We start from the raw sequence: 16,140 nt of genomic DNA on the forward strand, positions 1-16,140 counted from the left end.
AAGGTGGTTGAAATTCAGGTAATCTCTGCCCATGTTAGGAGACTCTGACAAAATGTGTGTGTGTGTGTGTGTGTGTATTAGTAGTGGGGGTGGGATCTCTCTGCATTTTCCTTGATATGATCTAGGTTAGAATAGTCCTGATGCACACAAAGTAAATGAGGAGACTCTGGATTTTGTTCTTAAATCTTCGGTGCTCTGAGCATTTATACATCTTATCAGATGAGACTGGAGACTGGCCTCCAGCCCAAACTGTCCGCCTGTACCAGCAAGGAGTGATCAGCACAGCAATGGCCATTTATCTTTTGGCTCTGTCCTGGGGGGGGTGGGGTGGGGTTTGGGACATGCACACTCTGTCTGAGAGAAGCCATGGGCCACTGTTCCAATATGGTGGGTGAGCAATGCCAGCTTGCTCTACATCCCCCATAACCTTACCTCCAGTCCCCCAAGCTAACAAGAACATGGAGGCAGGGCAGAACAAGTGCCAGACTGGGGGCCAGGCCACCGGGTTCTTGTCTGACCTCTGTCATCATCTTTATCAGCTCTCTGGATCTCAGTTGAGAGTTATGAGTTTCCTCGAAAACAAGGAGGGTCATTTATTTTAACTAACATTTGGTGAGCACTTAACATATACTCTGCCTTGGATCCTGGACAAAAATAAAAGTAAGGCAGGATTCCTTTCCTCAAGGGGTTTAAGGTGAAGAACCAGGGCAGATATAGACAAACTTGTAGACAGATAATAGCAATTGAATGTGGTAAGTTCTTAACCCTAGTATAAACAGTACCGTCAAAGCCTAGAGGGGGAACCACCAGGTCGATTTAAGATCGCTTCCACATAGCCATTAAAAGCATATACTTTCAAGCCAGACCACTTGGGTTCAAGACCTGGATTTGCCTTTATAGGCTGTGTGACCTTGAGCCAGTTCTTTGACCTCTCTGTGTCTCATTTTTCTCATCTTTCAAATGAAGGTGATAATCATACCTACATCTTCATATTATTCAAGCAGTTATGACAGTGCCTGGCATGTAATGGGCCCTACCTATATTCATATATTATGGTAATGTTCTGGAATTCTTACAAGTCCATGGGGCTGCAAAGGAACTACTGAATGAAAGGGAATCCTTAATTTAAAAAAATGAAATGCATTTCATAGAGAATGAAGATGAATAAGCATATTCCGTGCTTATTAGGAATCAGTTGGTTCACTAACATCCCTGCTCCCCTGAATGCCCATAAGTCAGGCCCAGGCTGCCAAATAGTTTTTGGCATGGTTAGGGGTGTTCTGCATTAAGACTAGGGAAGGACCGTTCTTTGATCTGCATTGGGCTCCTGGGAACACACACAGAGAAGCTAAGCATCCCCTTGCCCACCAGGCTCAGGCCAACCGTGGGAGAGAACAGTCAGCCTCGCTGACTCCAGTGCCTGAGAGGGAAAACAGGGTGGGTGGGTCTTTGTGCTGGGAAGTTGCAATGAAGGCAGAACGTGGCCCTGGCAGGAATGAGAGCCAGGCGGGGGCTGATGTCAGCAGGCTCAGGCCAAGTGCAGGCAGCTGTGGGCTTCTGGGGACGGTCCTTCCGGGAAGTGGGAGTCCAAGCGAGAAAGGACAGAGACGCTGCAGACTGGGCTGGGGTTTTGATAAGGAATTTGGGAGTAAGGAGACCACGTTAGTTAAGTAGTGAGAAGTTCAGGAAGATAAGTCACAGGCAGCACACAGCTGAGACATGCATGGAGCAGAGATGGTCAGACTCATGGGAACAGGGATGCACTAGGAGATATTTAATAATCAGCTCCCTTCGGGGAAGAAAGGCCAAGAGGGGACTCCTTTCTAGAAACCTGCTGATTTCCCTAGTATAAATACTGCTGCTGCTGCTGCTGCTACTAAGTCGCTTCAGTCGTGTCCAACTCTGTACGTATAAATACGAGTCAGCTGTGGCTGACTTCAAGCTACCAGTGTGCTGTCACTAGACACGGAGTTGGAAAGAGTTGCAGGGTGGCACCCTATTGTACATGCTTCCCTCCCACCCCCCGAAACACACAACAGAGATACAGGTAACCTCAAGTGCCAGGAGAAGAGTAAAATGGCATAAATGGGTTAAGGAATTATGAGTTTTGAGTTTTTCTTGCCTTTCTTTGAACATAATTTATTTAATTATAAATTTCTACAATTTCATTTAAAAAAATGGCCATCATTTATAATGGGCTTCCAAAATTCCTGAAAATTTAACAGTTGGCTTTTGAAAGCTGCTTCAAGCTGGCTCTAAAGCATATCAATTTTCTTCATGATAAGCTAGGAGCCCCCTTATCATCATGCTGTCTAGATCACAGGGTTCTTGTGAGGATCAGGAAAGTATGTGAAAGCCTTTCAGGAACTGTAAGCAGGATATAAATATTATATACAAATAAAAATTATTCTCAGGAGAAGGGTATAACCTAGTAGTTGAGAAGGCAGTTTCTGGGGCCAGGCTGCCTAAGTTGAAGCCTGACTCTACTCTTTTTCAGCTGTGTGACCTTGGGCAGATCCTTGCCCTCTCTGAGCCTCAGTTTTCTCATCTGTAGAATTTCTGAGAGGCTTAACTGAGTTAATATTGTAAGGCACCTGGAACCATGTCTAGCACACGCTGTTAGTCACTCAGTCGTGTCCAACTCTTTGCAACTCCATGGACTGTATCCTGCTAGGCTCCTCTGTCCATGGAATTCTCTAGGCAAGAATACTGGAGTGGGTTGCCATTTCCTACTTCAGGGGATCTTCCCAAGCCAGGGATTGAACCTGGGCCTCCTACATTACAGGCAGATTCTTTACCATCTAAGCTACCGAGCACATGGTAAGCACCATTTAAACACTGACTAAAACTGTTTTCAACTTGAATATCAGTAAGCCCGCAATTCTTCCAGAACCAGAAAGTCTTTTAATTGGGGAACCCAAGAGCCTGGCCTCCGCTCTGCTGCTTGGTTTTAAAGGGACAGCTCTCCTCTATGGTAATAGAATTGCTACTTTGCTAACAGCCAATGCTTTTTAGATAATGAACCCTGAGGCGTATTGTGGAGATAAAGATGCTGTTAGAATCAGATTCCATGGCCACTCACCGCAGTAGTGGGGGGTGGCAGGGGAAGCAGGGAACGGGGAGAGCTATCTTATTACATGCCTGGCTGGCTCAATTACTTCAGTCCTGACCTAGGCAGAGCCCCACAGTTCCAGGGACCATTAGCTGCCCTGCAGAACCTGTGTCTCGTTTTCTATCTCAGGACAGGAAATGGAAGCAAAGCCTGTTCCCCACAGGCCCCAGGGCTGCCCAGGGTAAGAAGGTAGACAGACGGGTTGAGAGAGCTGGAGGACAGCTCAAGGCAGGAGACAGGAGCCATGGCTGCCACTCCTTCAGGGAGTCTGGGATGTGAGGCAGAAAGTTCTCAGGCAAAGTCAGGGACAGATTTGGTTTTGGGGGTGGAGAGGAAGGTGGTCGGGAAGGTGGTCAGGGTGTCCTCGTCAGGGACAATGCAGTCAAATGCCATGAAACGAGAGTAGAAAGGCAGAGGCAAAGAAGAGTTAGTCTACAGGGAGAAAAAGTCAAGGTAGGCTGCTTGGGACAGGTTTTTCCAACGAAGGCACTGGCAACCATTGCAAGAGTCCTGACTCCCATGGAGTGGGTCAGAACCAGCATTCCCTCTTTCTTAGCAAACTACAAAAAGGCATATACTAGACATAACTAGTGTGACAGAGACTGCCTGGGTGCTCATCGATCCCACTTCCTCTTCCTTGGGTGCTCAGACTGTGTTTCACGGTGGCCCTTCCAGTTAGGGTGGAGCCTGGTTATTAGTTTCTGGCCATCGAGTGCAGGCAAAAGTCAGATAAGCCATGAAATCCCCTGAAGACTCTGTGTGTGTGTCTCCCTATCTCTGTTTCTCTCCTCCTCTCGCTCCTATCTACCACAATCCTCTGTTGAAGATGGTGGCATCATAATATGGAAAGAGCCTGGATCCCTGGAGTAGGAAGGAGGCCACTAAGCAGAGCTGCCTGATCTGCACTGGGCTAGGACATGAGCATGAGAGAAACTTTTATTTTGTGAAGCCACTGAGATCTGGGGTTTAGCTCCTAAGCATTGCCCTGACTAATAAAAATAACAAAATGAATTGGAATGGAATGGAAAGGAAGGAGTATAATGGACTAAATTAGAATGGAATGGAATACAATAGAATAGAAACTATCAGAGTGCACTGCAGTTAATAAAAAGTAAATTTGTTGAAACGTTTCAGCTCATATATGTATTACTTCTCAATATAAGTTTTATTTTTTGCTGAAGGAAGAAGTTAAAAGTTTTGAAAATCACTGCCTTAGAGCTAGAAGGAGGTTTGTGGGGTTTGATAGAAGAATAAGCTTTAGGTAAGATGGGGGTTGCATATTTACTACCACCCCTTTAAGGAAGGTGCTGTAGACTGGCTCAGTACCCCTTCTCTGCCTAGTTATGGTAGAAGATTGTTATTTGTGCCTGCCCATCTCCTGTCTCTTCCACTGGGAGAGCATTTCAGTCTTAGTCCAGATAGTTTGTCTGGGGCTGGCTCTACTGAGATCAAGGTAGGGGACACGTGTATGAAGCCTGGAAAATCAAAGTGTTTCATTCCTGGAGGCACAGTGGTGGTTCAGGAATGAACGCAGGACCCAAGTTGGTCCACTCAGAGCTGAAACTGGGACTTTGCCTGGAGTGATAAAAGGAAGTACTTTGTTTCCCCTGGTTTTGGAGTGGGGATATAAATCTGAAATTGCTGACGGCCATCCTGCCATCACAGGGCAGAACTTGCCAGAGAATAGAACCATCACTGAAGAAGGCAGAGCTAGAGATCAAACAAGACCAAGTCCCAATGACATCATTTGAATCCCTAGATCTAGCCATGCCTGAAGTCATCCTTGTAGTTTATAGTTGAGTCAAGAAATTTAGTTCTTGGCTTCTATCAGACTGGGTTGAGTTTTTGACAGTTGTAACTGAGCGTCCTGAAGCTGTGGTCTTCCACATTTTTAAGATGTCTCTTCCTGGGTAAAATGGGCCTCAGAAAAGAATTAAAGTGGAAAACAGCTGGTCCTCAGGCTCCTCCAGGCTTTGCCAAGGAACAGTGGTTTCAATCACAGAAGAATCAAGCTTCCACATATGGAAAAACTATAAGGTAAAATCAAGGAGAAACTCTTTTTTATTCTTGTTTTCTGTTTTGAGAGGATGAAGAACAGATGAATGCCATTACAACTACTAATATATTTCTCTTCATTTATTCAACAAACATTTATTGAACACCTTCCATGTGCTGAAACCTATGTTAGGCCCTGGAGACAACATTGAGTAATAACAGAGCAGATTCTTTTTAAGAGCTCACTATGTGTCAAGCACTGTTCTAGGAACTTTATGCTTATTAGTGTGATTTGCCTTTTACATCTACCCAGGCAGATAACTATCACTATCTCCCATTGTATAGATGAGAAAACTGATGCACAGTGAGGTTAAGTTAGGAAGAAGCAGAACCTGTGTTGAACCTTGGGATGCTGACTTCAGGTCTGAGTCTTAAAACCACTGAACCACATTGCCATGGTCCTTACTCACTCTAAGCTCGTAGTAGTTTCTACAAAGGACCATCCCCAAAGTCTTCCAGGCTCTCTAGTCTGAATTAGAATTTACTTTATCAAAGTCTGACTTTGACTTGAACTGCAGCATCACTTGATGAATTCCAGGTGCTGCTCAACTTACCTTTGTGAAATTGATCTATTAACTCTTAGTATATGTGACCCTAGGTGGGGAAGGGAGGATAAAAGGTCACTTAGAAACACAGTTTAGTCTAATGGTTAAGAGCATAGTTCGGGGACTCATCCTAGACACTGGATTCAAATCTCTACTCAGCCATTTTCTAGCTGTGTGACCTTGCAGAAGTTACTGACCCTCTCTGAGCTTCTGTCTCTTCATCTTGGAGATGGGGTTAATGATTCCAGTTCGTCTGGTGGTTGCACAACTGGAATAAAGTAATGAAGTGCCTGGGGCAGAGTCAGCACCCAGTAAATGCTAGTTTGTTATAGCTCTTCCTCTTTGGCTCCCAGCCCCCTATTTGTTACAGGAGGAGTTGGGCAAGATGGTCTCTGAGGTCTCTGCTGGCATATGTTTATGTGACTAGAATTTTCCAAATGCTGATTTGGGAATGGCAGATTCCCATTGTCATGGTTTTTCTTCTTAAAGAATCTTTTTCTGTTGTGTCTCAATAAAATTGGGCTTTTTGTGCTAGTTTGCAACCACAGGAGCTTTAAGCCTTTCACATGACATCATAAGTTGGTGCCCATAAAAGCGATGAAACACCATATACCAAAGCAATGAGGAAGAGAATTCCAGGGACCGATGGCTCTAATCCAAATCTGGACATTCTCCAGGGGAGGAGGGGTGGCTTCCTGTTCCTTGACTCCTCTAACAATTCTGAAGACATCCCACCCCCAAGCTAGAGGAGGTAACATTGGAGGCGGAGTATGGAGTAAGCAAGAACAGGGGAGGGGAAAGGAAAGATAGCAGGATGGGGAGGGATGGGGGGAGGGGAAAGAGGTAGAAAGACTAGAAATCATCTAGGAGAATACAGAGAAAGAGGAGCTGGGCAAGCAGACTGGGGAAGTCAGCTCAGACCTCACCATGAAATGTTCAATCTGTTCTGGTAGAACTTGATTTCTAAAATGGTCTATGGGAAACCATGCAACAAATTCAAACATAGGACTGTATCCGCCTGAAGAAGAATGAATGACCATAGAATGCTCCTTGAGAGCACAAGTATCATAATACCGTTGACCTTATTTTCCACTCTGCAGGTCTTTTACAAACTGTGATTTCTTTTATTGCTGCTGCTGCTAATTTGCCTCAGTCATGTCTGACTCTGTGCAACCCCATAGACAGCAGCCCACCAGGCCCCACTGTCCCTGGGATTCTCCAGGCAAAAACACTGGAATGGGTTGCCATTTCCTCCTCCAATGTATGAAAGTGAAAAGTCAAAGTGAGGTCGCTCAGTCGTGTCCAACTCCTAGTGACCCCATGGACTGCAGCCTACCAGGCTCCTCCATCCATGGGATTTTCCAGGCAAGAGTACTGGAGTGGGGTGCCATTACCTTCTCCGGATTTCCTTTATTATTGAAACACAAAACCAAATGCAATGCAAACAAAAATAGGTAAAAATGACTAAATGTCTATATTCCTCAGAGTGACCCTCTCCAATGGGATGAATTTTCCTTCCTCTCATTTATCCATTGCTCTATCTACCAATCACTCATGGGGCATCTACTCTGTGCCATGTCCCAAGTTAGATGATAGGGATTCAGAGAAAACTATGACACAGTTCCTACCCTATAAAAAAGTAAAAATGTGGTGCCTGTTTTGATACTCTTCCCATCTAGAGGTGGGTGACCATATCAATTCTCCTTGAATCTTATCTGGTTCTAATGACTCACTTATAACCAATAAAATGAAGTAGAAGTAACACATAAGGTTAAGTTATAAAAGGTGATACAGTTTCTGCCTTGCTTCCTGGAGCATTCACACTGCTATAAGAGAAGTCCTACCATCGTGACCCCACCATGGTGTGAGGAAGCCCAAACAGGTACACAGAGAGGCCATGTGTATATGTTCTGATAAACGGATACACCAGCCAACAGCCAGGACCTACTGCCAGATATGGGTGAAGATCCTCCAGGTGCTTCTAGCCCCCAGCTAATCAGTCACCTCTAACCACTGAGTTTTCCTAACTTAGGCCCCAAACAACATGAAGCAGAGGCAAGGCATCCCCACTGTGCCCTGTTTGAATTACTGACTCACAGAACCCATCCGTGGGCATAATAAGAGTGTTGCTTTATGTTGCTAAGTTTTGGGATAATTTGATATACAGCAGTAGTAGTAACCAGAATACTTTGTAGTGATTGTTAAAGTCCCAAATAAACATGAAAACACAGTTATTCAATTAAACCACCATGGTCATCATCACCAGAGGTGTTCATCACTCACCCATTTGTGATATTCACTGGCACTTATGCATAGATTTTAAAGAGAGTTACTGTCCTCAGGAAGTTGACAGCCTAAGATGGGCAGACCCACTCAAGGAACTTAACACTTGAGAACTGGAATGTGTCAAAGGGACTAAAACTCTGGCCCTTCAAGGTTTATCAACACTGACTTTACTTTTCAGTTTTAGATCTATAATCCAGTTGATCCACTTGGCACTGGTATTTGTACTTGGTGTATCAGTGGCCAAGACACAGTATGGTTTACATATGTCTACCCATTAATCCAACACCATTCTTTGCAAAGATCATCCTTTTCCCATTGTTCTGTCATGAATCATTTTTCATAAATCAAGTGCTTACATCCCTGTTCTGGATACTTGATTCTGATTCATTGATCTCATTGATTTTCTTAGTGCCAAAACCCACAATGTTTTATATATTAGAGCATTGTAATAAAGCATAATTTCTAACAGTAAAAAAGAAGGTTTATCAATGCAACAACCTAAAAATGACAACAAAAACCCTTCTCATTCTCATACCATGATTCAGGAATATGCCAACTACTTAAACTCAATTCCATATTCCATCAGCAATATGGGAGCAGAAACCAGTCAGATGATTTTAATCATCACACCAAAATGCTACAGTTACAGGTGTTTGCTGGCCTCCACGCTTGTCTCTTACAATTCCAGGGTCCATTCAGAGCTGTTAGCTCACCTTTGTGTCTTTTACGTCCTGATGGGTGACCCCAGAAGCAGATCCAGGGACAAAAATTCAAATGCAAGTTGGTTATTTGGAAGGCAGTCCCAGGAAACACTGTTGGGAAAGTGAAGTAGTTAGAAGAGAAGGGAAGGGAGCCATAGCTGCATGTGATAATAAGCAAGGGGCTGTCATGGGCTCCTGGAGATCAATCCCAGGGGCATCTGGAGGAGAATATTGATCATGTTGCAGAGTTATCCTGCTGGTGGGATGACGAAGCTAGGGTATTTCTCCACCAACAATTTGTCATCGTTTGAGGCCTGCTCTCAGGGGCACTGACTCTGCAGCACTTCCATCTTGCCCTGAGCACCAGCTAAGTGTGTTCTCCTGGACAGTTACAGATGTTTGCAACAAGCAGCCTTGGGAGTGTAGAGGGAGGAGGAGGATATGTGGGGATGTCAATAAGTTCTGTTACGGGTGCCTATAATCACAGGGAGGGCAGCCAGGTCCACCCTCAGGAGAGTCTTCAGTCCTGAGTTCAGTGGAAATGCACTGCTCTTTTCATTTGGGGTATTGAGGTGCACATGTCAGGAGGCCAGATTTTAAAAAACTTTTTCTTTGTGTCTCATTCTAAGTGCAAATCACATTATCACTTGAACTTCGGCATCTCTTCTAGCTTGTAGCTGGGTGGATGGTGGGGTAATACATGGTATGGCTGGGGTGTAGGCTTTAGTATCCCTGCCATTTCCTTCCTCCAAAGCCACTTTTTTGGGGGCTGCTTGGTCAATTAATTTATTGCTGTCTTAATCCGAAAAATCTTCATAGAAAAGTGTGATTTGCTTTACCAGCTCTCAGCAGCCCATTCCTGAGTGCTAAGGAAGCTTGCCTTCCAAGCTATTCAATCTCTGTTCTGGGCAAGTGACAGTTTGGGATGGTTCCTCTTCTTTTTAACCTCTTTCTTAAGTTTCTTATCATAGACTGATTCTCTCATATAGCAGCATGAGCTTCCTCATACCTCTCCTCCATCATGTCTGGAGTTACGTTGTTCTTTATGTATTAAGAAAATTATTTCTTATAAGCATCTTCATCTTCTTCAGTTAGGTAATGCATGTCATCTACAATGGTTTGAGCCAGGATGTGATTCTGGACTACTCCTGCATTGAATTCCTTGCTTTCTGAATCATAACCAGGGAACCATTAGGTACTATGAGGGATAAACAAACCTCCATCCACAGCACCCTTCAGGATCCCCAAAATTTTATTTCTAGTGTTAGATCTGGCAAGATCCTGCATCCAAATATGAGGTGAAGGCACCAGGTTGACCATCAATGCTTTCCATGTTGTATTCATCGCTGGACATCTCCACATGGCCTCATAGATCTTGTCCATGCCAAACTGATCGAGAAGCCTTTGGACCATCTGTGGACCAGTACAATGTGCTGCAGCATAATTTGTCAGGTCAGCCTTCTCGCCAGACTTCGGGAGTTCATGGGCATTAGCTGCACAGACTGTCATATCTCCTTATACACGGGCATAAGCAATCTGGCAAATGATTGTTGGTGATATGAACTCATCTTGTATTAGGATGTATTATACTTATTTTTGTCCTGGATTACCAAGCGTTTCCTGGCATAGTAGTCAGTCTTACTATCTTGTCTTCTTCTAAGTTTCATTTGGTACCTTTCGAAGTAGGTCTTATTCTTTACAACCTTGACAAACCCCATCCTGCAGAACAGAGACCCATGTCTGCAGCTCACTATAGATCTGCAGCCTCCAATGCCACTTTGAACAAACACACAGATACCATGGAGCAGCCAGATGATTGCTAGCTAGTGTAGCCAGATATGTCTCCTAGCGCACCGCAGTCCCTGTAGAACAGAGTGCCATGCCAGAGCTGCCGCTCCTCAGAGACCTTGGGCCAGGGCTGGGCAAACCAGCGAGACTGAGAGTCACCTGAGGCATGTGTATAAAAAGCGGTTCTTGGGCTGCACTCCTGAGACGCTGATTCAGGAGGTCTGGAGTAGGACCTAGGAATCTACATTTTTGACCAGACTCCCAAGTGATTCAAAGTAAAGTCCAGAATGTTCAAAGAACAGACTCCTTATCTACAAACTGCACAACAAGAGAAAGTATCAGTAGACCTTAGTTAAAAACAGGGTGGAGGGGGGATCCTGAAAGTTTAACTCTCCACACGCCTTCGAGATGAATATGACATATCCATGTTTGCTCTATTAAAAGACACTAAGCAAATGGGAAAGGTCTACATCAACCCTGGCTTAGAATTCAGGTCATTCCCAGCCTCTGAAGAGAAGACTAGACAACTTCATATGAATAATAAACTCTCTGGAGACCCTTAGTTCCACCCAGTAATTTTCAATGCTCAGGACAGGCATGATCCATTGTCTCAGATTTCCAGCCCTATGCAGAATCCTACAGCCACCCCCACTCCAAGATTTTTAATTGCCTTGGCATTAACATGGTTTCGTTGGACGTCAACTTCTTAGGAAATATAAATTGAGCTAGAGAAGAGCTGCTTCTCAGTATATATGTGTGTGTGTATATAAACAGAATCTCCTTATTCCTATGCCATAAATTAGGCTGTTGGAAAGGAAGATGGTAGCTCTCTTAGGTCATCAGGATATGCTTTGGGACTGCACTTATGCAACAGGAGAAAGGCAGTTACGTAATAAATCCAGAAGGGGCTTTCATTCAGCTTCCTCCATCCACCGATTTGATTCTGTTCACTTCATGATGTACTTCTATATTTGCATTCACCATCTAGCATGCGCTCTTTACTTTTGCTTTCACTTCAATCTGCATCCATGAATTGCCCATAGATACTCAGATCTCTAAATCATAGGGTGAATTAAGGTCATGGATTCAATTGGGAATATGACATTGAAGGTGAATTTCTTAGAGCAGCTCTTCATAATAGTTTGAAAGGCTGCCAGGCCTATATGAAATGCCCACAAAAGTGTGGACCCTCTTCCCATAAAAATACAGCTACAGACAGCATTTTGCATACAATTGTGTAGAAATCCACAACTCATACCAAAAAAAATATATAATAATCCCAATTAGACATAAGAGGCTATGGTGGGAGGAAGAGGAGGGGCAGAAAAATGAAGAAGGGCGGGTTTCAGGTAAGCATCTCTGTGTTGATTAAAGTGACATAACACTAGCTACTGTAACAAACAACCCTGCAAACTTAATAGTGCCTTGTGGGTGTTCCTGGTCAGTGACTAAGTGACTTTGCCATGGCAAGTGAGTTACTCAGGCTTCTTCCACCCTGTAGTTCTACCATCCCCCCTAGCCTCAGTCCTGTGCAAACAGCCAGCAGGAGGAGAAAGACCATGGATAAGGTACATTTACTTCTTCAAAATCCCATCCCGGAAGTGCTGCCTCTCACCTCCAGTCTTATTTCGTTGATGGGAACTGGTTACAGGGCCACATATGGATGGAAATGGGGATGGAGAATGCACACCCTGTCTGGGTAGCCATGCCCTAGCAAAAACGCCATGGAAAGGGGAGCATGAGATTTGGTAGGCAGAAAGCTGTATCTCTTCCTAAGCATTACATGGGCTTCCCTGGCAGCTCAGTGGCAAAGAATCCACCTGCCAACGCAGGAGATGCAGGTTTGATCCCCGGGTCGGGAAGATCCCCTGCAAAAGGAAATGGCAACCCCTCCAGTATTCTTGCCTGGGAAGTCCCATGGACAGAGGAGCCTGGTGGGCTATAGTCCATGGGGTCACAAAGAGTCAGACATGACTGAGCGAGCACGCACACAAGCACTGCATGCAATGAAATCAAGTTAAATGGCAAGTATGGCCTGGAGAGGGAAAGAAGACACCAAAAGACAATATGAAGCTTCAGGTGTGTTTACAATAGGGCAGCTGTGGCTCCATCTTATTGATAGCAAGTAATAAGATTGCAGATAAATTGCCTTCCAGTCTCAGAACTTTCTAGAACCAGATGATCGAGCCCCTCCTTCTATCTTTCTTTCATCCTACTTATAAACAAAAGTGCCAGCTCCAGAAGCAATTTCCCATGTTTATAATGGATGCTTTGTACCTATCCATGTGAACCGGAATTTGGTTGCTTAATTGGAAAAAAACACAATGATAGTTAAAACAAGGAATCATTGAAAAAATGGTATATACAAACTGTAGATATTTTATTTAACTTAAAACATGTAAATATACATTCATTCACTAAGCTTTTGATGTATAGCCAAGTCATTTTCTTTGAATATAAATCTGCTGATGGGAGTTACAGGCTTTCCTTCTCTCATGGGCTGTACCTAAAATGCAGTCTATGATTTCCAGTTTTGAAAGGGGAGCAAGAGTGTAAGACATCTGTGAAACAAGCTCAGTGTGTAATCCTCCCAATTTTTAAATGATTTTCAATCTTTTACAATTGTTTGGCACAAACATAATTCAACAGTAATTTTGGTCTATTTTTTAGCTCAAGTATAGTTGATTTACAATGTGTTAGTTTTGGTGTACAGCAAAGTGACTAGTTATATATATTTATACACACATATATACATGTTATATATATATAAACATATATATATTCTTTTTCATATTATTTTGCATATGGTTTATTATAGGATATCAAATATCCCTGTGTTATTATACAGTAGGGCCTTATTGTTTATTTATTTTATATATAGTAGTTTGTATCTACTAATCCCAAACTCCTAATTTATCCCTCAACCACCCTCTTTCCCTTTTGTAACCATAAGTTTGTTTCATGTGAGTTTTTTTCTGTCTTGTAAATAAGTTCATTTATATCATATTTTGGATTCCACATATTTACATAAGAGATAGATTAGGGTATTTTCCTTTGTCTGACTTACTTCACTTCGTATGATAGTCTCTAGGTCCACCCATATTTCAAATGGTATTATTTCAGTCTTTTATGACTGAGTAATTTTCTGTTATATATCTGTGCCGCATTCTTTATCCATTCATCTGCTGATGGACATTTAGTTTGCTTCTGTGTATTAGCTATTATATTAATAAATATTGCTGCTATGAACACTGGGGTGCATGAATATTTTCAATTTAGGGTTTTCTCCAGATATATGCCCAGGAATGGGAGTGCTAACTCATATGAAAACTCCATTTTTAGTTTTTTAAGGAAACTTCATACTGTTTTCCCTAGTGTTGGCACCAATTTACATTCCCACCAACAGTGCAGGAGGGTTCCCTTTTCTCCACATACTCTCCAGCATTTATTATTTGTGGACTTTTTAATAATGGCTTTTCTCACTGGTGGAGGTGATACCTCATTGTAGTTTTGATTTGCATTTGCCTAATAATGAGCAATGTTGAACATCTTTTCACATGCCTGTTGATCATCTGTATGTCTTTTTGGAGAAATGTCTTTTTAGGTCATCTGCCGATGTTTTGATTGGGTTATTTGTTTTTTCGTTGTTGTTGTTGCTGAGTTGTACGAGCTGTCTGTATATTTTGGAAGTAAAGCCCTTGTAGGTTGCATAGTTTGCAAATATTTTCTCTCATTCTGTAGGTGATCTTTTTGTTTTATTTATGGTTTCCTTTGCTGTGCAAAAGCTTATACATTTGATCAAATTCCATTTGTTTATTTTTGCTTTTATTGGATTTGCCAAAAACTTAATTGGGGCTTTTCTATAACATCTTATGGAAAAACTCGAATGAACTTTTTGGCCTATCCCATATTTCTATAGCCTTGGAAAACTTACCTAAGAAAACATTGCTGTGATATATGTCAGAGAATTCAACAGCATTTTTAACTACCTGTTACTATTACATCTTTCCAAAATTTTCAACTTTGTTCCCAAAGAAACAACTCCTTTTGCATCCATATTTCATCAGTTCACTTGTTGTTATTGTGAAATTGTGAAAGTGAAAGTCGCTCAGGCATGTCTGACTCTTTGTGACCCCATGGACTATACAGTCCATGGAATTTTCCAGGCCAGAATACTGGAGTGGGTAGCCTTTCCCTTCTCCAGGGGATCTTCCCAACCCAGGGATCAAACCCAGGTCTCCCACATTGCAGGCAGATTCTTTACCAGCTGAGACACAAGGGGAGCCCAAGAATACTGGAGTGGGTAGCCTATCCCTTCTCCAGCGAATCTTCCTGACTAAACATGACTAAATTTTAGTAACAAGTACAGCTGAAACAATCATCATAAACAGGTTTGGAAGCAAGCAGAAACCTTGCTTGGGTGCTTGGTGTAGGACCCAGCCATTGGGAGCAGAAGTGTATTCAGTATTAGAGTGTGGCCGTGAGCATTCAGCGGCCCATGGACCTCAGTCTTTGTGTTTTGCAGAGGGAATAGGGTGCCTTGGCTTATTTGGCGTGGTCGCCAGCCTCCAAGATGGCCCACGATGAGCCTTGCCTTTTGGTATTGACACCCTTGTGTAGTCTCCTCCCACAGTGAAGTCATGGCTGGTCTGTGTGACCATGAGAATATGGTTGAAGTGTCAGTGGTGTGACTACTGAGGGTAGGTCACGCAGGGTGTTGGGAGGAGAGGCCATTATGCCGGCAGCACTGGCATTACTTGGGAACTTGCTAGAAGTGGGGCATCTCATGCTTTCCAGCAGGCATCCTGGCCAGTCTGCCTCGCTCTTGTTTGCAAACTCATCAAAACCCAGTGATGTTTTCACACTACTTGAGGGTATAGATATGGCTCCAGGGGAAAAATACATTTTTCTGATGGTGGTATACCTAGGACGCATGGGTTCCAGGGAGAGTGAGAAGCCAGAATGCTGTGTCCTGTTATTTACATCCCGAGACTCTCTGTGGAGTAGATGTGAGACAAGCCACAGTGAGCTGGGAGGCAGGATTTTTAAAGAGCAAAAGGAGGCTGGAAAAGCCATTAATTATGTTATCACAAAAAAATATTTGGTGCTTTTCCTTAACATTACAGCTACCATTGCTGTTGGTAATGCCCTTTTATTTGTCCAGGGGGGTTTGCTCCCATTAGATTAGGTTAAGTGTCTCATCTAAGGCACAATAACAGATCTGGCCCCATGCTTTAGCTGCTGGCTGCGGTTGACTGATACCCAAGCTTTTGACTCCCTGCTGCGTATCTAAGCGGTACAAGCTGCAGTCAATGCATTTAATCTACATAAAAAGAACACAAATTGCACGTTAGCCTTTTTGAGTCCAGTAATCAGGTTCCCCCCACTCACACACCTCTCCCCCTCACCCCACCCCTGCTCTACTGGACAATTTGAGGCACCCTTGTGTCACAAAATTTTTTTTTCTGAGGTAAAAAGAAAAGTCTTTTGCATTTTAATTGCACTTGATCTGCTCATTGAATGACCCCTGTAATTTATATATTGTTCATAGTTAGTGCTTTCTGCAGTCCTGCTGTGCAGCTGATAACATAATTCATAGGCGCGCACCTTGGGCTCTGTGGGTAGTGGCCTGGCTTTTCTGTTCTTTCTGAGT

At 43.3% G+C, this 16,140-nt stretch overlaps 1 pseudogene; it reads right to left on the reverse strand.

The window, feature by feature from the left end:
- Positions 1 to 9,439: 9,439 nt before the first annotated feature.
- On the reverse strand, positions 9,440 to 10,417 carry LOC133242908 (large ribosomal subunit protein uL18-like; annotated as a pseudogene).
- Positions 10,418 to 16,140: the final 5,723 nt, after the last annotated feature.

The sequence above is a fragment of the Bos javanicus genome, chromosome X (assembly GCF_032452875.1).
Source record: "Bos javanicus breed banteng chromosome X, ARS-OSU_banteng_1.0, whole genome shotgun sequence".
Taxonomy (NCBI): Eukaryota; Metazoa; Chordata; class Mammalia; order Artiodactyla; family Bovidae; genus Bos; species Bos javanicus.